We start from the raw sequence: 22,885 nt of genomic DNA on the forward strand, positions 1-22,885 counted from the left end.
TCTGTCTCTGGGATCTGTTTAACTATTGATGGTAATGGATGGCTGGTAAATTCTTGATTCAAAGAAAATGGAGAGAAAGTGCACAGCAACATAAATCCGTCTATATCAGATCCACACTCTTGGTCTCCAAATTCTGCTTCATAACTGAAGGGTGGTCTCTTTTCTATCATCAAAAGTTAGGTTCTGGTCCCAGGTATTAACCATTGGCGAATCACCTAAGTGCTCTGCGTTTCTATTTAAGTGCAACCTGAAAGAAGTCAGCTGGAGGTGATCACTGGCAGGGGAGCATGTGACCTCTGTGTTAGTTCAGGGTGATGCCCCTAATGAGTACTCCTCAGTGGTAGTGTTCTTTGGTTCCTCAACTCTGCTTTTTCCCAAAAGTGCATATGTATAGGCTCTTAAAGGATACAGATTGAACTATGATGTTATTGACTTAAAAGTTACTCACTGGGGCGCCTGGGTGGCGCAGTCGGTTAAGCGTCCGACTTCAGCCAGGTCACGATCTCGCGGTCCAGGAGTTCGAGCCCCGCGTCGGGCTCTGGGCTGATGGCTCAGAGCCTGGAGCCTGTTTCCGATTCTGTGTCTCCCTCTCTCTCTGCCCCTCCCCCGTTCATGCTCTGTCTCTCTCTGTCCCAAAAAAATAAATAAACGTTGAAAAAAAATTTAAAAAAAAAAGTTATTCACATTCCTGGTTATTAAAATATTGAAATGAATAGCACTGAAAAAGAAAAAAAGGAATATGTAAATACAGCTAACGCCAGGAGGTTTCAAGATTTCTCCACAAAGGGAGATCTCAAAAAAAGTAGGACATTCTCCATAGCTAAAGTTAGGTGGTCTGCGTTAACATCCCAGTTCTTTTACTTAACCGGTCATAACCTGTATGACCTTGAGCCAGTTGTATGGTTTCTCAGAGCCTCCATTCTTCATCTGAAAAATGGAAATGGCAACACATACCTTGCGAAGTCGTTGGGGGAATTAAAAGGCTCATCACTCAGTATAAAATAACTATTCTGTATGTAAATAAATATCACTAAAAAAGTAATGAATGACTAAATTTGGGGCGCCTAGGTGGCTCAGTCGGTTAAGCCTCCAACTTCAACTCAGGTCATGATCTCATGGTCCATGGGCTGGAACCCTGCATCGGGTTCTGTGCTGACAGCTCAGAGCCTGGAGCCTGCTTCAGATTCAGTCTCCCTGTCTCTTTGCCCCTCCCCCGCTCACACTCTGTCTCCCTCCTTCAAAAAAAAAGAAAAAAAAAAAATATATATATATATATTTAAAATGGTCATCACTCAATATAACTATTCTGAATATAAATAAACATCACTAAAAAAGTAATGACTAATTTTGGAGCCCCTGGGTGGCTCGGTCGGCTGAGCATCCAACTGGATTTTGGCTCAGGTCATGATCTCATGATCAGGGGATCAAGCTCTGCAGTGGGCTCTGTGCTGAGTGTGAAGCCTGCTTGGGATTCTCTCTCTCCCTCTCTTTCCTGCCCTTCCCCCCCCCCCCAAATAAATAAATAAACTTCTTTTCAAATGTTTACACATTTACTTTTAAAAAAGTAATGACTACTTTCACAAGTCACACATATAAATCAATTTTATTTCTTGACTAATGATAAGTGATAATATCCATATAAGTGTACACATGTAATAATTTCAAGTTATATATGTGAGAACCATGAAATTACATCAATAATAATAACTAAAAACACAAGTTTTGTCTTGAATCTTCTTAAAACTGAGAAATTACTCACTTTCAAGTATGCATATGTATTTTATCAGTTAGCATAAATAAAGACACCCCATCTTTCCCATGGATATATTTTAATAGCAGAGGAACTGACTAGACTTTTTCAAAACAGTGGCACTATTTCTATACAAATTAGGAAGGAAAAGTCCTCTTTCTTTTTTTTTTTTACAATTTTTTTTAATGTTTATTTTTGACAGAGAGAGAGAGAGAGAGACAGAGACAGAGAGACAGAGCATGAGTGGGGGAGGGGCAGAGAGAGAGAGGCAGACACAGAATCCGAAGCAGGCTCCAGGCTCTGAGCTGTCACCACAGAGCCCAATGCAGGGCTCGAACTCACAAACCGTGAGATCATGACCTGGGCTGAAGTCGGACGCTCAACCGACTGAGCCATACAGGTGCCCCAAAAAGTCCTCTTTCTAAGGGTGATTTGTTGCTTCTTACAATAGAAAGTTCATAAAATTGTAGCTTCTTTTGTACAGCCATTTACCCTTTGACTAAATTATATTCTGTAATTATCCCCAAAGCAGTCTGAGTGAGTTATTGATCTCCTTTTTTCACTCATATGTGAATTTAAGAAACAAAACAGATGAACATAGGGGAAGGGAAGGAAAAATAAAATGAGATAAAAACAGAGAGGGAGGCAAACCATAAGAGACTCTTAAATACAGAGAACAAAGTGAGAATTGATGGAGGGAGGTGGGTAGGGCATGGCTAAATAGGTGATGGGAATTAAGGAAGGGACTTGTTGTGATAAGCACTGGGTATTATATGTAAGTGATGAATCACTAAATTCTACTCTTGAAACCAATACTACACAATACGTTAACTACCTTGAATTAAAAAAAAAAATCTTGGAAAAAAAAAATGAGGAAATTGGGGCACAGGGAAGTGTCCAAAGTCACGCAAGTAGCAACCAATAAGCCTGGAGATCAGTCTTCGCTCTAGCTGACTCCAAAGCCCATGTTCCTTCCCCTACATTATGTCCCTTTAAAATCATATTTATTATTCTTTCCAAGAATGTCCATGGCACACGTTGTGGAAGTATTTTCCTGTGATCTGAATCAGTACCTCATGAACAAGAATCTAAGAAGTCAAATCACAAAGGCCTTAACCAAGGATAAGACTCAACTCTGAATGTGTGTATAAATGTGTGTGTGTGCCTATATCCGTGTCTGTCTGTCTTTGCGTGAGCTCCAGAGGGCCTGTGGGCTACCTGATGGGGAAGTGAATGGGAGCAGGCAAGTATGTTCAGAGGGTAAGGAAAAATGAGAAATATGTGCCATCAGAAAAGACCATAGTTTGAACAGAAAAGGAACAGCACGTCAGCAGGTATGGCTCCTTGGGAAAGTCATGGATTACTGCAGCCCTTTATGACTGTGAACTGATGCTCTGTTTAGTTCTTTCTCAGTGTAAGCAGGGTATTTGCCAACATGACCCTCTTTTCATTGAGTTTCTGGTTAGAATTAAAATGATACAGGAAGAAACATCAACAAGTCTTTTTGCTATTGGAACTGCCCTAACAACTTCCTTTAGATAATGCCTCGTTTTCTCCCAGCTACTTCAGACAATAAGTATCAATATTTTAATTGCCACACCCCTTTTCTTGCCCATCTTGTCTCTCAAGCATTTTAGAGGCCCACATATTCATCATATAAACAGGTTAAAAAAAGAATGGAAAGGAAAGGGAAGAGAAAGGAAGGAGGGAAGGAAGAAAGAAGAAAGAAGACAAAAAATAGTAACCATTTTTATTTATAGTCATTAAAATATAGTTTTAAGAGAACCTCAACTAGTAAAAATATTTCATTCACTGGAAAATTGGAAACATGGTAATTTCAGAAGACAGAATTGCATGACCATAAAATAATCTGATATACCAACAGCTTGAAAAATAATCTTATGCTTCTATATCTACAGTTGTATGCAATGAAAAATATTGTTGAAAATTATTTTGAGACCATACAAGATACTGAATCATCTACTGAAGATTAAATTTTATTTTTAAAAATAGAAAATTGGCAAATATGCATTAGAAAAAATTTCAAGCTAAGTGGAATAAATAATAAATTTAATTACCAAAGATTTCTGGTTAGTTGAGGTTTAACTGATATACTAGCTTTTATACTATTAATATCAGTTACTATTTTAGCTCCCCCTATCAAATTTCCATCACAAATGGATTTTAAGTAAGAGATAGATTCTTCAACCAATTTAATAGCTCATTAAAAATTTTATAGGAGCATCTACCTCTATAATAAAATAATACAACACATTTATAAATGTTTTGAAATTATAAACACAATAAATATATAAGCTAGTATTGTTTTTAGCCTGTCACTCGCTGCAGCAACAGATTGATTGCCTTCCCTCATTCTTCGCACTGTTGACCTCACTGGACACTTTATTCATAGAGGAAATTACCCATATCTTTCCCAAGAAGGAGTCAATAAAAGTACTAATACTTGAGGTGACCACATATTTAAGAATGCAGCATGCAGCCTTTCCTTCTGGTATATTTTTCTTTAACTGTTATCATTGGAACTTTGTCAAAAATGGGGCAGGAGACATCACCACCACTTCACTTCGCAAATTTTGTGGTGCTCAGACATAATAACATAAGCTACTATGAAATTTTTAATCTATACCAGGAATATTTTTGAGTCAGTTGATGGTACTGTGCATGTTCTCTCTCTCCCCAGATCATGCATACTCTTGGTTGTTCCCAACCTCTCAAGAGGTAGGAAGTTCTATACCAGCTCAGTCAAGCATTTGGCCATGACTGTCTCAGTATCTGAAAGGGAAAGGCAAGGCAAGGCAAAGCAAGGCAAGAAAGCAAAAGAAAAGAAAATACAAAGCTTCTGATTCTGAAAAGAAGGAGGGGGTGCTTACTTTCATCCTTATCTATAGGTACTCTGATAACCATGCACTGCCTCTCACCTAAAATGCTATGCCAAAAACAAAACAAAAGAAAACAAAAACAAAAACAAAAAACAAAAAACAAAAAACAAAAAAACATACTTCTAGCCTTGGGACTGGGATCTCCCGGGTGGCAATGTCAATCATCCTAGCCTCTGGCCTCTTTCCCCACTTTGGTCCTGTACTTTGCTTGTTTATGTTTTTTGGTTGACTAGTTTAAGAAGAAGAAAAAATATTACCCAATGATTTAAAAATTAATGTAGGCATATGTTGGAAAAGAAATAGTTTAGCAAGTTCCTCTACTCTTAATATAAAACTATGGAAAGAATATTATTTACATTTCTTAAAGCAGTAGTTTAATAAAAACAAAAGGAGGGGAGCCTGGGTGGCTCAGTTGGTTGAGCATCCGACTTCAGCTCAGGTCATGATCTCATGGTTCGTGAGTGCAAGCCCTGTGTCAGGCTCTGTGCTGACAGCTCAGAGCCTGGAGCCTGCTTCAGAGTCTGTGTCTCCCTCTCTCTCTGCCCCTCCCCTGCTCATGCTCTGTCTCTCTCTCTGTCTCAAAATTAATAAAACATTTTTAAAAATTTAAAAACAAAAAACAAAACAAAAGGAAACTAGGAAAATAAAAATAAAAACACTTGGTATTTAACATACAAGGAAATTTCTTCATGTGGTAACTATTTAGAAGCAGGTCCTATTTATCACTAAGTTTGCTCCTACTGATCTTTTTCCCATAGTTAAAAAAAATAGTGGGGCACCTGGGTGGCTAAGTGTGTTGAGCACCCAACTTTTGATTTCAGCTCAGGTGATGATCTCAACATCCGTGGGATCAAGCCTCTCATACGGCTCTGCGCTGACAGCATGAAGCCTGCTTGGGATTCTCTCTCTCCCTCTCTCTCTGCCCCTCCTCTGCTCACACTCTCTCTCTCTCTCAAAATAAATAAACTTTTTTGAAAAATGGGTATGGTTCACTTCAGGAATACACCAAATTCTATAGGAAAATAGATTTTAGTGTTATCCAAACCATCAGTGAGAATAATTTATGATTCAAAAAAAAAAAAAAAAAAAAACAGAGAGAAGCAGAATCCTTAGGAAAGGGAGTCATTTTCATACAAATTAATTCTAGTTTTCTTGATTGACATCCTAGCCCCTTTTTAAATGTTGGAGTTTCTAGAATGGAAGGGTAAAATGAATTATTGGAATAAACCAATATTTCCACTTGTCGACTATGGACTATTTAAAGCATATCTTAATATACAAATGTGTTAGGGCCTAGGGAATAGAATTTGTGTACCTGTATGATCCAATCAAATTTGAGATGGGATTATTTATACGAAAGAAAAGACCACTAGAACTTGCTGTTCTAGGTCTCCAGATTTCTAAATTTATCATGAAAAATCATCCTTCCCACAATCATTACAAAAGATTGTTTGGTCATCGACATTCCTGCAATCCTAAGCAATCTGAAATTCCAGGCTAGTATCCGTTTTCTTGTCTCTACTCTTTCCACTCTCCAAAACAACCAGTCAATTAAATAATAAATAAAGACTAAATTGGCAAAGAAGAATTAAAAATTAATAAACTTAAAGAGCAATTACTATAGGAGAGCATCATTTGTTTCAGGTTTAATATTTTGGGAACGAAATCACTTTGGGAAATGAATATAAAAACAATTAATAGAGGTACTCCCTTCCTGTCTTAGTCTGTTTAGGCTGCTACAACAAAATATTAGAGGCTGGTTAGTTTATAGATAACACTTCGGAGGCTACAAGCCCAAGATCAAGGTGCTGGCAGGTCTGGTATCTAGTGAGGACCCACTTTCTGGTTCATATATGGCACCTTCTCTCTGTGTCTTTGCATGGTACAAGAGGCTAGGGATCACTTTGGAGCCTCTTTCTTAAGGGCACTGATCCCATTCATGAGGGCTCTGCCATCATGACCTAAGCACCTCCCAAAGGCCCCACCCACCTCCTAATACTATCTCAATGGGAATTAGGATTTCAACATACAAATTTTGAGGGGACACATTTAGACATAGCACCATCCATTAATGAAGTGCCATTTAAATAAATGAATAATGAAGCTATAGAATCTGCCATCCTTATTGTGTAGCTAATTAGCAACAGTGCTTTGAGGGGCCAAAAGAGCTACCCAATCACACTTAGTATTTTCCTATGTATGGGCTACATAAATATTTTTCTAAAATTTTCTATCAGGTCTCTGGGTAGAGGTTAAAGGCTTTGTGTTATTTTAATAATTGCTTTACCAACCCTTGTGTTCATAATAATTATTAATGTTTTCCAGTCTGTACAAATAATAAAGAAAACATATTATTGCTTCAGTAGCTACATAACTTTATTGGTTTTGATAACCAAAAAAAAAAAATCAGAAAATGTGAAAATACAGTCTAACTTTGCAGAGATAAAGTGATTTAATTATCTTTTTGAGGGAAAATGTCTTTCTCTATGAAGGCAATCATGACTGAACCACTGAACTAGCCAGTAAAACTACACAAGACTCAATCATCAAGTTAAAAGTGAATTGAGAAGAATGCTTCAGAAAACCAATTAATTCTCGAACGACTTCTTAAAATGTGGGAAGAAAAATAATACTAAAGTAGCAGAAAATAATTAAGAGTGAATCCCCTATGTATTTGAATTTGCAAAATGAAGCTTCAACCTTACTGCAAAGTGCTGCACTTACTTTCTGAAGATGCCACACCAGCCCTAATCCCAAACTGTCCTCAGTGCCTCCACAACCTTCACTGGATGCCACATTCCTGGCTTCTGTTTTGCAATGCCCCCAGCCCCCACCACAAACTCAGTGCTGGGTTTCCCAATAGGAAGACTAAGCATGCTCTGAGGGACTCCGCAAAACAGAGGTAAGAAAAACAATTTTTGAGAAAAAAAAATGCTGTTTTATGTTACAAAACAATTTTTGAAAAGCAAATGCTATTCCACATGACCAAAGTGGTACGGAAGTAGTCACAATGGGAAAAATGAGAACTTTGTTGAACTTTCTCACACTGGTGTTACAGTTTAATATTGTTTTATTTTGCAACACATAGAGGAAGAGGATATAACAGAATCTTTCAGCAGGGGGCCTTCACAACCTTGATGGAGCTTTACTTCACAAACACAACCACTTCGTCCCCCCGCACTCCCCCTGCCCAACAGCCAGTACTAAGCCTGGTTCAAGATACACCAGAGATTGTATCAAAACACAAGTAACTGCTCTGTAACCTGGGTGCCTTGGGACAATCTCCAGTTTCACCTTTGACAGGAGCCAGATCTGTAAGTAAATGTACGGAGGCACAGTCACCCATTCTACCTTGTGTTTCTTTCATTCTCTGTGCAGGGTAATTGCTGCGCGAATGCAACTCTTCCTTACAAGTAAATCTTGTAAAACCTTACACGATTAAAAGAAAAAGCAAGAAAGAAAATGAAAAGGAAAAGAGTCCTCATAATGAAGGGAAATGAAAGGAGTAACAGAGAACACACTAGAGAAACCCAGACACGTGCACTGTTTCTAGCGCTCTGTAGCGTAACTCACACCCAGAGTAAACGGTCTTCACTTGGAGAAGCTGTCTCTCTATAAATAAACAGACCAATGTATCTTTAAAACGAAAAGGGCTTGGACTGTCATAATAGACATTGCAAAATAAATACAAAATAACATCTGGACCCAAAGCGTAGGATATGGTGGAGTGACACAGAGTGTTAATTTTTCTTAGTTCTGTTAATAAAGTATAGATTTCATTTTTTTATATTTAGGAAATGCTTCCCATGATTAACCAAACACAAGCCAAAGACATCCTGATTTTAATTTAAAATCCCAAAGAATGTAATACTGTCTGTACACAGTGTCTTTTCACAAGTTGGGCTAATCTTAGCGATACTTTAATTCTTTTGTTTTCTACCGTTAGATGCTAGGATAAGAAGTGTTCAATTACTAAGCCAATACATTTAAATATGAAAATAGTTCATTATTAGTTCTAATTATTATTGGCACTGGTAAACAAGAAAGCAATCATCTTTTTGCCTTGGGAAACCAAAACCTCCAATGTAATATACTAGGACAATGAAACACTTCTATTATAAGAGAATATTACAGTAATTATTACATTTAAGTGTTATTCATTGCAATGACAAGCAAAAAGACCATGTTTTATGTGCTTCTCATAAACATCCAGCTTGGTATAGTGATCCCATTAGATTGTTTATAGAGACCCTACAGCAACTGGTCGGGCTCTCTTCCTGTGCAAAATAATTACGTGGAATGCTTGAGTTTCTGCTAATACATTTAAGGATTGTTAGATAGGTACTTGCCCAGGGCTCACTTTGCTTATTTTCTGTAACACTCTGATAATATTTTTGTAGGTGACATAATAAGCATTGTATGTCCAATGCCAAAGAAACAGAAGCATTAGAAACTTATGTAACTTATGAGTAAATTGTAATACCTCCTAAAAAATGTTTATACCTAATTTATGTAAATAATAATAATCAGCTAAATTATTCCAAACTCATATACTGTTATTTCTTGTTCCCAGTTCATAAATCATGATTTTTTTTTTTTAATTTCAGAGACAGCAAGAGAGAGAGAGAGCATGCAAGCAGGAGAGAGGGGCGGAGGGATAGAGAGACAATTCCAAGCTGACTCCACCCCCAGCAAGGAGCCAGACACAGAGCTCAATCCCATGACCTTGGAATCATGACCTATAATGGAAATCAAGAGTTGGATGTTCAACTGACTGAGCCACCCAGGAGCCCCAATAAATCGTGATTTTTTTTAATGCAATAAACCTTTTAATAACTAGTGGGATAATAATTCTCATTTAGTCAAATAAGTATGTAAAAATATGTAATCTTGTATAAGTGGTTTTAAAAAGTGTACTTATTTCTCTGGGCACCTCTTGGCTCAGTTGGTTAAGCAACCCACTCTTGATTTTGGCTCAGGTCACCATCTCATGGTTGGTGAGCTCCAGCCCCTCCTTGGGCTCTGAGCTGTCCTGGGCCTGCAGAGTCGCTTGGGATTCTGACTCCCTCTCTCTCTCTCTGCCCTTCCCTGCTCACATTCATTCTCTCTCTCTCTCTCTCTCTCTCTCTCTCTCTCTCAAAAACAAATAAACGTTTAAAAACTGTTATTTCTCTTTCCATAAACAGTAGTGTTTAGCAGAGGAAAACTGATGAGACATGGTCCGAGATACCCTAGCATCTACTAACTGTCTGCTCCCCAAGATACATGTTTATTGTATTTCTTACATATGACCTACAGTACACCAGCAAAATGGGGGACTCGGTTTTCCTTTTTAAATTATCTTTTGAAAATAACAGTCATATTATTACATATATTTTTCTTTTTTTTCTTATTTTTCTGATTAACCCAAACACCCGTTGTTAAAGGATGTTCTAAATGCTAGTCTGTCTTTTATCAGATACAGTTCTGCAAAAGTTGGAGGTAGGTCAGATTTACCCAGGCTACAAGTTGTAACAAGTTGAATAAATGGAGTCACTGGAGAACCCTAGGAAATAGGTCTGGGGTTGCCTTATTTAGTGAATAGTAGTGGAAAGAGCCCACGCTTTGGAGATAGGAAGACTTGCATTTAAATCCTCCCGCCACAGGTGGGCGGTGAGGCCAGTCAGGGCTGGCTCTCTGCTGGGGCCCCTGCGCGTACGTCTGGTGGGTCCCATGGCCAGCTGGCAGCCCCAGGCCTCTGGGCCGAGGAAGCGGCCCTCGGTGGCGTCTGGGTGGTGTTTGGGGCCGCAGAAAGAGCTCCTCTGCCAGCGCTTGAGAGCAAGACTGCAGAACGTCTGGGGCTACGCGGAGCTGCTGGGGGTGAGTAGGATCCCTGGGGCTTGGCGCCTGAAGCCCCTTCCTCGCTGTCCCCCCAGGGGGCCGCCCTGCTGCGGGATACCTCCCTGGCTCGTCACAGTGACCCCACAAGAAGGGGTGTCTTTCTGTAAAATGAGGGAACTAGGCTGGTCCACCACTCCGGTGGTCCTGATGATAATGTGATGACGGGAAGCGTGTGGCTCGCTTGGTGCGCTGTATACACAGTGAGCTCTGCAACTCCCCCTCCCCCCCACTCTCCGCAACCCACCAGGTGCTCCTACTTTCCAGCCGAGACTGTTGAGGCTGAAAATTGTGGCTGGAGAGGCTAGCCCAGGGCTACACGCAGCTCAGAAGCCAGGATACGAACCCTGAACTGACCCATGTCCCTGGCCCGGCTTTCTGGGCTTGCGCCCCTGTTGGGATCTAGTAGGGGTACTTCCCATCTTCAAAACTGGGAAGAACAACCCAGTTCTAGGGTCCTCCAGAGAGAGGTGGGGGCATTCGTTGTTCCTTCCCACCTCACTGTACTCTCCCTCGAGAAGTCCGCCCCTGTCCCATGGTTCCAATATGCATCTGGCAGCCAGGGGTAGAGTGGGAGGGGCCTTTAAAAAGAAAAACTTTATTTCAGAAAATACAAACATATAGAAGTAAAGACAAAAGTACCACCAGACCCTCAAAAAAAAAAAAATACAATACAGTAAAATAAAATAAAAATAAATGCTTCCACCATAGACTAACCTTATTAAGTTCTTTGAGTCTTGGTATCCTCTTATATAAAATGAACTTATGATTACAGACTACAAACCGGAACTAATTTCTCAAGTATGAGTAGTTCTTTGCCAGTGAAACAAGATAGGAGAGGATTCATGGCACCACAGGCCATGAGTCTGGCAGGAAAGAGCATACACTGTTTGGGGAACTCTAAGTAGCATGTGTGTTCTCTGACAAGAAACTAGGGAAGTGCATGAGTAGAGCACAGATGACAAACAGCCTTCTGTGCCATGCACATGGACTTTATCTTGAAAACAGTGATGAGTCTGGTAAGGAGTTTAAGAAGAGCAGTGGGATGATTCTTTTTGCCTCACAAGATGCCTTTGGTGGCAATGACTGGATGGAATTTTTTTAACGAATAAAGAAAAGAAGATTCCGATGAGCAGCAGTTTTAAGTGTATGGGTATAAAATTGTATTATTTAACTTCCAAATAGCTAGAGCATGAACTAACTCAGAAAGAGGTGAAGGAGAGGAGGGGTTAGATACCAGGGATCATTTGGAAGTAGTAGCCACAAAACCGGTAGGAGGAAGCAGGTGAGTGAAGTCCTTGTTTTTCTTGGTAGACCTGAGGGGGCAAGGTCACTCACTACCCAGGGAATCTGCCACAGGCAAGAGTAAAATTGCTTGTTTGCTTTGTTCTTTTTAAGATGTGTGAAACATTCACTGGAGATGAACTCAAGGGAATCTGAAATATAAGTCTGTTCTTGATTAAAATGTATGAAATGTGGAGATATCGATTGAAGAATAATAATCATCTAATAAATAAATCTGAGGGCATGGGTGAGTGGACCTGAGGAGAATACAGTTAAAGAGAAGAGACTGAACAACTAGGAATATTTAACCAGAGAGCAGAGGCCAAGGAGGTGGTGAAGGAAACTGAGACAGCCAGACTGAGAGGTGAATAACGAACAGAGAAAATGGTAACACACAGACACTGGGGTTGAGAATCAAAAGAAGGTATGAGTATACCGAACGCCATAACAAAATCAATTGATCTGAAGACCCTGTGTTCCTGGGATCTGGAACATCTTTCCAGGTACTCATCTGGTCATCTGCTCATCTTTCAGAAGTTGTTTCCAAGAAGCTGTGAGGATTCAGACCTCAGTGTATTGAGAACAGAATGGGAGGTAGGAAATGGCAGATGTGAAATGTGGGCCATGCAACAGAGGAACCATTTTGGTGGTGCAGTAAGAGGAGCTCTCAGAGCAGGGCCTGGAGCCAAGGCGTGATTTACTTGGGTCCGCTTTATGAAGACAGAAATTAGACTGGAGCATGTTAAGCCACTAGAGCAAAAGAGAAAAAAGAATTTCCTAGCTTGACAGACAAGGAGTAGAATTACGCAAACCTGTAATAAACTAAAAGTGCAACTAAAAATATTGTATTAATTACGGTGGACAATTATCAACTTAAACAGAATTGCCATTCTAATCTGTTTCTCCCAGTTTTCTCTCAAATGCCCATATCATTTCATAATTCTCAAAGATAATTTTTTTTAACTTCTCCTTTATTTCACTGTCTCCTTTTTTATAAAAACACATTTGGCAATGTTAATTCGCCTTAAATAGTCTTTCTATCTGAAACCAATCTATATATTTACTGCCCTCCTTAATACCTAGGTCAACTTTCTCAACTTTTAGGCAACATTGCCTACTCAACTTTTGTCCAAAATTTACATGAATTTCTACTTTCTTATGTGACTTTATAAATGAATTACAGATACAATAAAAAACGGATGTAATAGTCCTTTTAAAAATGTGAAATACAAAGTACAGTAATAAAATATATAAAATACATATTTAATATAAAGTATAGAAACATAAAGTGTAACAATATTACTAATATCATTTTAAGGATTCCTTATTGCCTTCTCAGTCATGTCGTAAGCCAGTGTTTGAATCATGAATAACATGAAATCAGTAACGAGAAGGAAAACTGTTTATGGCAATTTATGACTATCTACTAGAAAAAAAATTAAGAAAAATTAAGATCTATGAAGCATTATTTTATATTAAGCATACATTTTTTTCCATACTTGCTTTTCTTTATTTCAAATACATGCAGTGGCAGCCCACTGGTTACAGTCCTATTTAATGAAATCTGTTCTATTTTGTTACAGTTTATAAACCCATCTTTCACATATTGGCACACTTTCAGCTATGCTATTAAAAATTAGATGTTTTATTAATGTGTTTAGTTGCTGATAGGAAGCATCTTGTGCTCAGCAAAAATAGGGCTAAATTGTCTCCATTAACTTATTTGATGTCTAAAATCAAAAACCTAATATAATGCTTACAGTATAGATCCAATGATAAATATAGAATTCTAGTCTTCCGCTCAATTGAAACGTAGGTAACCGGTAAAAATCTCCTATCTTCACAGTTCCCCTGAATAAATAAAGAAAAGAGAAACACTTGTTTTCAAGTCAGATCCCAAATCATAAAATCAAGTATCAAGGATCAGAAAATCAAGCAATTTTCTCATATCTCTTGTACATTAAAAAAAAATTATCACCTTTATCACCTTCTCAAAAATGCTCATTTTTCTTAAATTCCCTTATTTTTAAAACATATTTTCTTTTGCCTAAATCACAGGGCCTATTCTGGGGAACAAAGGTAGATTCTGAAAACTACACTAAAGCTGTATGTTTATACCTGACAAAATTCTAAAACTAGTATTAAGCTATCGATGTGGTAGCAAGGCCAGACTTTACTGTCAAAAGGGACCGTACAGGCCACCTGGAATCTCCACACGTCTCAGACATCAGGAGCTGCCTCAAAATTTGCACTTTCCTGTCATGTCCATTTTTTTGTTTGGTTGGTTGGTTTGGGAGGGTTTTTTTTTTTTCTTTTTTTGGTAAGAGTTTTTAAAGTAATAAATTAGGGAAATATCATAGACCATATCTTGAATTTAACAAGGGATTTGACAGAGTTTCTCTGGATATTTTTGTGAATAAGATTTACAGAAGCAGCTACAATTAGATGGCTGAGCCACTCGGTGTAAGGAACAGTGATAAAATTATCTATGTCAGCCTGCAGATTCTATAATGGCACACCAAAGTCTTTGCCCTTCATCCTTTACTGTTAATTCATCTCAGTAGCTTAGATGAAGCTAAAGAAAGCATGCTTATCTAAATTTGAAAAAAATAAGACAGTGCTGAGAGAAATAACTGATAGGTTGGATAAGATTAAAATTATAAAACTAGAATGATAGATGGGGACCAAAATGATACAATCAATAAGAAAAGAAAGCCTCAATCCACAGGAAAGTACTAGGACCTACACAGGAACAAGAGAGTTAATGGCTATTGGCATAAAGGAAAAAAAAATCAACTCTTCAAGGTTTTACTTGATCACAAGCTTAATGGGAGCGATGCATCTGATACGGTGCCTAAAGGATCTAGTGAAGGAGCAGTGCTGTGGACAACTTGCCATCCCTCAGGGCTGCTGCCATTTTCACCTTAGGGTCAAGTCGTGGGAACTAGCTCATCTGAGTGTCTGCACATTTCTTCAGAGGCCCATAATAAAATCCCGTTAACAATTTGGAATCTTGAATACAATTTGTTTGTATTCTCATGCCACTACCTGCTCAAGTTCAACCCTGAGCTTTTTTAGGAAATGTGAGGCCACGGAATCCCAGCACATGAGGATTAAACACCAGCTACCCTCTCCAGCCCACCCCTGTCTTGAGAGAATCATTCAAACGGACATGGAGGGCTGAGTTTACAAAGAGTATGGTCATATGTTGGATTCTAGGTATGGGGTTAGGAGAGATGAAAGTGAGGAGTGGAGGAAATTCAATTCAGACATGAAGCAACACAGATGAAAGAGGGAAAGGATCAAATGTTGGTGGGTGACCAAGGATGAGAGGGATGTTCATGGAGGAAGAGGAACCAGAAGAATGAAACTTCCTTCTGCTGTTTTGAAAGCTTAACTTCTCCTTGAAACTCAGGACATCAAGCATAATCATGCTTTACACTTATGCTCGACTGCCATTTTCTGACTCCCTACTCGCTGGCTACACGTGTATTAAAGCCTTGAGCAGACCAATCACCAGCTCAGCTTTTCACCCCTATTTCTACTGCATCTTGGATGACTGTCTGTTCTGTGCAGCTAGTATGTTCAATGCCTCAACCTCATTGTCTATATACCTCTATTCGGACACCCTGGACCATACCACATTCGGAATTCTTCCAGTTTTGGATTTATAATTTCTGGATTGCCACTCTCCACAATCTCCCAAATTTTCTGCTTCCTCAATGTGCTGATCCACAGATAATATTCTTCAGTCTCATTAAGGACTTGGTCCTTTAATTTATCTTAATTTTTCATCCTCCTTCTGATTTCATTCAGCTATTCAGCTCAGCTTCATGTTTCTCATCATAGTTAATATGAGGATTAAGAAATGAATTATGTAAAACACACAGCATTGCTCCTTGCTAAGAGTAGGCATTAAATGATCATTATCAATGCTGGTGCACTAACGCTCATGATTTATTACTTAATAAACTCCCTTGCCATTACTGTCAATGTCCTTGCCCTTAACCCTTCTTCTGCATATAATTAGTAAAACTCTGGCCTTGGATCAACCAGTCACTCCTCTTCCAGTTTCATATCTGGCTGCCAAGCGCTACTGAAAACAAATGTCACAACCATGAGGACTGATGCCACTACAAATCCATGGTCTGCCCCACCAGTTGAGCTATTAACATTACACAGTAAAACTTCTGGTATGCTTCTCTTATTCCCCACAATAACATCTTCAAACATTCACTCTGATTTTCTCCATCACACTCAGAAAATGAATTCTACTTTAGTAAGAAAATAGTGACCATGATGCAAGAACATTCCCTACCTACTGTCTCTCCCTATAATACAAATGTAAATACAGTTAGAGCTAGACTTACCCCCTTCTCTTTCTGTGTTAGCTAAGTGGGTGTCCTGCATTTTGAATGTCAATCCTTCCATCTGTTCTTTGAAGGACATCTTTGGAACCTTATTAAATCAGTATATTTCCTTTCTTCTGTATCTCTAATGTCTCTTTTTCTTTCAGTATGTCCCATCTTGTCTCTGTATCTCCTAGTGATCCCTTTATTTTTCCTTTTCTTCTTAGAGCCAAGTTGCTCCAAAGACCAATATGTTCTTACCTCCATTTCCCCATTTCCTAAGACTGTTTCCACCACTGTTTCTGTGCTACTTTATCTCCATTAAATCCAGTCTTACAAACATCTTTCTAGTTGCTAAAAGCAGCAGACATGGCTCAGCTCTTACCTTTCAGTACCTCTCTACTATTCATATTATTTATCATCTTCTTGAAATCATTTCCTTGCATGATTGTTATGACATCAACTACTCTTGGTTTTCCTCCTTTATCTCCCATATAGAAAATCTCATTCAATGGATTCAATGGATTTTAACTACCATTGATTGTTAATACTTCCACATCTAAATCTCCAACCCTGGTCCAGTCCAGATCCATGTAGCCAATGGATAGTTCAAGAAAAACAAACAAAGCTTCTTGATTTGGATGCCATATAACATTTCAAACCTATTACATCCCAAATTGAACTCCCCATCTTCCTCCTACCTTGAAATTTGCTTGTCTTCTTTTTTTCCTATCTTGGGAAACTACCACATCCCAAACATTTTGTCAATTCATAGATTGCATCCAACCTTCACATTTATCTAGTTATTGAATTGTCAATTTTTTCCCATAATATTCCTTAAATCCATAATTTTGTTATTATTATCCTATGATGATTGTTATACATTGGCATTCTCCATGTAGTTTTCTACAAGACATTTCTCATTGTGTCTGCCCAAAGTTACTGGAGTCATACTCATCAACCACGCTGCTGCCAGGTGTCCTCCCGATTGAAATATTCCCCCAAAGCTCTCCATTGCTTTTAAAAACTTACTAACAACTTCCACTTATTAAAAACTCACTATGTAAGTAAGTACTTATGGGCTTCTTTGCTCAGAAGCCCCTGGACAGCCTCATAATGTGAGGGACTTCCCCTCTCATGCAGCGCTGTGCAAGCAATGCCCAATAAAGCTTTCTGTGTGTTACTGCTCTTCATGGGCTTATTTTTTCTTGATGAACCCCAAGTCCCTTGAACCCTAGCAATAACCATGCTATACTCATTTGAGGATGAAATCCAAACTTTATAGCAGACCATGTTAGAGAATTCATCGTCTGGTCTCTGTTTCTCCAGCCTCATTTCTTGCAAACACTTTTCTTTGTACCTGCAACATTCCAACAGTAACCTATTAATTGCATTTCCTTAAATGGCCATATTCTGTCTCATCTTTGTGCTGTGATAACTTCTTTGTTGGGATAATAAAATAATGCCCAAATATCAGTAGAAAAAATTAACTTAACCAAGGTTAATAAAAGGTCTGATAACTGTGTCTGCTGTATTCCTCAGAGGAGGCTCAAGTCAATAATTTATTTTTTGAACAGTAATCAGTGCATTCTTCCTCTGTGCCTGGCATTCTTCTGGGTACTCGGAGTACATCAGTGAATAAAATAAACATATGCCAAAAAAAAAAAATCCCTGCACTGTGAAGCTTCATTCTGGAGGGAGATAGAGTGGCAGTTGGAAAATTTAAATATAGTGGATTTTAGATTTTATAGTGGATTAAAGAAGATTTGGGGGAGGTGACATTTGAGTTTTAAGATTTTACTCTGAGATAAATGGGGAGCCACTGGAAGTTTTGAGCAAAGAAGTAGCATAATCTGACTAATATTTCAACAGAATCACCCTGGCTTCTAGGCTAAGAATAGATATTAGAGGGAAAGGAACAAAGGAAGCAACTGAGAAAAGATGGTGTCTTAGAATAGGGTGGTGGCAGCCATGCTGGTATATAAGGTCAGATCCTGGAATTATTTTGAAAACAGAGCTCCTAGATTTGCTCATACATTACAAGTGGAGTGTGGAGGAAATGAAGGAGTTAAGCATGACTCCAGTATTTTTTGATGAGAGCAACTAGAAGGATTGAATGGCTATTGACTGATGGGGAATACCATGGGTAAGGCCTTAGCGTTTATTCTCTCTCCAAGCATAACTTTTCTCCTCAATGAACTACAGGCATTATTGTATTATCAACACTCTCAAAAACCGTCTTGATCCCTGGAGAAAAAAATGATTTGAACCAAACAATCTCATCTCAAATTGTACAATAAAATAATGACGAGTTGGATGGATCAGTGTGTTCTCGATACTCTGATAGTCCATATGGTCTAAAGCATAGTACAAATCAAATTGCATCCATAATAAATGAGTCACAAACAGGAACTGTTTACGGCTTGCAAAAATACAGTATAAATACAAGTGGATTTTAAGATTTTAAGATTGAAAAAAAGCTGTTTTTCTTTACTTTGTTTTATAACCCTTCTCTCTTCTATTACCTTCTAATTTGTCATTCTTTTCTCCTTTCAAAAATTGTATTTTGTCCTGGTTTCTCATTGGTCCACTAAATTTTCAAGGCATTGGTTTTATCCTGAAGTCAAAATGTGATTTCTGGAACATATGTGGATTAAAGTTCATCCAAATCCATCATGTTTTATTTTAATCAGTTTCCTATTAGCAATGGAAAAAGTGCCAAACCTACTACAAAGTATAATTGGTAACAGAAGGGTGCTAGTGACTCTTTCACTGAGAGTTGGTGGAATGGGTACTTGACTCATGACTTGCCCAGGGAAAATATTCACACTGCTTCAAAAATCGAAAAATCCTAGGATGAGAAAATGAAATGTTTATGTCAGCCTGAAAAGAAAAAACAATGCTTATTGTAAAGCCAGAATACTTAGGACCTCTATATTATATCTAAAAACTGACGTTAGGCAAGTCATTTAACCTGAGTCATAGTTTCCTGAGGTGCAAGGCATCTTTCCGTAGTTTTTGTCTTTCTTTTCTTCTTGCTTCTCTTCGTCTTTTTCCTTTCATCTCTTTCTTTCACTCCCTCTCCCCATCTCACCTTCACTCTCTCTTTTTCTTCCTTCCTCCTTTCCTTTCTTCCTTCCTTTTCTGCTTCCTTTCTGCCTATTACATCTCATGCCATACAGGATTGAGAGAGATTTCAATAAAAAACATATCCAATGAAATAATGGGAAAATGAGAATAGGAATAGAAAGCCAAGAGTACAAATAAATACAAATCTGTCACCATAAATAGCACGAAAGAGCTATAATAGTTGGTCTGTAAGCAATTAAATGTTGAAAAAAGTTAGCTTAGGTTATTATACCTTGATTGGAATGAAGATACTCAATTACTACTGTCAGCTGGCTAGGAGCAATCACACCCCCTTGTGGAGGGGTTTGAAGTTCTCAGTTCCCAGTCAGCTCTAGCATTTGCACACACGAGATAGGTTATTTCTGCTATTAGGGCCTTTCTAAAATTCTCCCTATTTTATGCACTTCCTAGGTAGATAAACACTGGCAGTGTGTTTAACCTCTCTGAAATAAGTTTCATTATCTCTAGACACTGAAATAAACATAAATCTGTGTATTGCTATAAAAACAAAATATATATGAAAGTCTTGTATTCATTTTCTATTTCTGTATGACAATTTTGCCACAACCTTAGAGGCTTAAAACAACACAAATTTATTATCTCGAGTTCTCCATGGGCCAGGAGTCTGGGCATGGCTTAGCTGGATCCTCATCTCAGAGTCTCATGAATTTGAAGGTACTGGCCATGATGCTGTTATCATTTGGAGCACAGAGTTCTCTTCCAAGCCTATTCAGATTGTCAGAAGTCTGCTCCTTGCAAGTCTAAGACTGAGGTACCCATTTATTTTTATTTTCTGCCTGTTGGTTGGTGACCAGAGGCCACCTGCAGTTCTTTGCCATATGGTTCCCATAGTCAGGCCACAACGCAGATGTTTCTTCCAGGCCAGGTGAAGTGAATCTGTTGATGTTTTATTTGTTTGTTTGTTTTTTGTTTGTTTGTCTGTTGTTTTTTTTTATCTTTTTAAAGAGTTCATTCAGGAGCTCCTGGGTGGCTTAGTTGGTTAAGCATCTGACTCTCCATTTCAACTCAGGCCATGATCTCGCTGTTCATGGGATTGAGCCAGTGTTGGGCTCTGCTTGGGATTCTGTCTCTTCTCTGTCCATCCCCCACTCACACTCTCTCTTCCTCAAAATAAGTAAATAAACTTAAAAAGAAAAGAGTTTATTCAGTTAGGTCAAGCTCACTAAGAATAATTTCCATTTTGATATTTATCAGTCAACTGGTTAGTGACCTAAATCATAAGAGTGAAATCCCATCATACTCACACCCACTCATTGGGTGCAGGTTATACTAGGTCATGGGTCACTGGGTGTCTCCTAGAATTCTGTCTGTTGAATGTAGCATACAATGACACCCACTCTCTGCAAATAGGACATTTAAAACAAGATTTTATCAAAAGTGCTGCCTGGTTAAATCTTTCTGGCACACCAGAGTCTTGACTCTATTGAATAATCGGTTCAGTCTAGGTACCATTTCAGCAACGTGTTACCTCCAGAATTTCTCAAATTCAAACATTTTTGTGTCCTTCATCTATCTCTATGATACACTTAAATATTTGTTAACTGTCTGCTGTAAGCTGCATACAGTGCTGGGCAGTGGTGACAATAAAATAGGCGTGGCTTTAGGCTTCACAGAGCTTATCACTAGTACTGGAATAATAAAACAAATAAACACCCCACCCCCCAAAATAAGAGGGATACAATCTTTTCTAAATATGGTTAGAGCTTTCAGTCAATGAAAGGCTTTTAGCAGAGTAGTGACATTATTCAGATAGTAATTTTAGAAGATGGCACTGAACATTATTAAGAAATTAATGTTTGTTGAGAATGACTGGACCCATTTATGAAATTGAGTATTTGATACTCTTTACCACACATAAACATATAACTATGTTGGCTTTAGCAAGAACTCAAGCATCTTTCATCAGCCTACCTTAAATTCTACTTACAATGAAGAAGAACAACTCTAGTTTAATTTTGTTCGAGGCTTGAAGCACTGTATTGGGCCACAGTTGTAGCAGGTGCCATTAAGATATATCTGTGGCAGTCTAGTCACTAAGACCCCTTCTTTTTAGGGATGCTTATTGCCAGTAGGTGTGATCTCAAATGGAATTTTATCCAACTGGAATGACTCATCACTTAGAATTAGTTTGGCTGTATATAAAAAATAATAATAATAATGACTCAAACAAGATTGTTTATTTCTATGTCATGTTAAAAAAAAAATCCTGAAGATATGTGTTCTGTGGCTGGTCCTGGGCTCCATGATGCCATAAACTCAGGTTCCATGGACTTCAGCTCATTCCTTCTACCTCATGGTCCAAGGGAACTTGTCGAGTTCCAGCAGGACTCCATAACAGCCAGCTGAAAAGAAGAAGACCTGAAAAAGAAAGGAGGCAAAGAGCATTAGCCAGCTGCCCATTAAGAAAAGTTTCCAGAATCTGTAAAAACAAAAACAAACAAACAAACAAACAAACAAACAAAAACCTTCTGCTTACTTCTCATTCACCTCAATTGCATGCCATATCTAGCTGCAAGGAAAATTAGAAAATGAAGACTTTTTTCCAGGCAGCTTATTTCCAACTAAAATCCAGAGTTTCCATTACAAGGAAGAAAAGGAAAATGGAAACTGAAGTAGGCAACGAGCAGTCTCTGCCATGTGGTATAAGGCAGGAAATGAATTTGAGTGGAGTAGGCAAAGTCCACAACTCTAGGCCAGTTTTGTTCTGGACACTCAGGCTAACCCAGTCTAGACAAAAGGGGACCTTTATGTGGCTGGCCTCATCAACTAGAGTTCCCAGTATAGAATTTGAAGTTGGAGTCCCAGTTCGAAGTAGTATAGCAGTTTTTTATGATAAAAAAAAAAAAAATAGAGCAAATGAAAGTTTTGATGCAATAGTCTGGACCCTATCAGATATATGTGACAGAAGCCCACATTGATCTAGCTTAAGCAAAAGGGGATGAAAAGATATTCATCTAATGCTCAGAACTTAGAAAAATACCGAACAACCAAGACTTTGGGAAGACAGGTGTTGAACTAGCCTCAAGGATAAACCAGACACTGAAAGTGTCTTCTATTTATAGTAATATTCTCAAGACACTCACCTCTATTTTGAGGGGGTGGAGAGGTCAGCATTATCTTCTTGGATTTCTCATTATGGTAAACATGTGACATGCCTGCCAGCTGCTCAAACATGCCTAACAGTTCCTGACCAGAGAAGAGATAGAAGGAGTTTCGATTCCTGGAAAGGGACTCTGATTGGCCCAGTTTGAGGAATATTTCCATCCTTGGACCAATCACTGTCAGTCCCCAAGTGAGCCAAGTGTATGAAAACAGGAAGGCAGAGGAGCTGTGCATGAGGAAGGAGGAAAGCTACTGAGCAAATAAACTCAACAGTGGTCTGCTAGACTTGGAGCTGACATAGGAGAGCTTTGGAAGTGCCGAACATCAGTTCTAGTAGCAGAATCAGAGACAAAAAGAGAATAGGTGTTTCTGTATATATTTTAGAATTTTAATATTTCTTCAGTGATAATTTGAGAGTAAGATCCATTTAAGAAATTTTAATTTCTCTGTGGAAACAAAGGATGTTCTTGATT

This window comes from Prionailurus bengalensis, chromosome B2, assembly GCF_016509475.1.
Source record: "Prionailurus bengalensis isolate Pbe53 chromosome B2, Fcat_Pben_1.1_paternal_pri, whole genome shotgun sequence".
Lineage (NCBI taxonomy): Eukaryota > Metazoa > Chordata > Mammalia > Carnivora > Felidae > Prionailurus > Prionailurus bengalensis.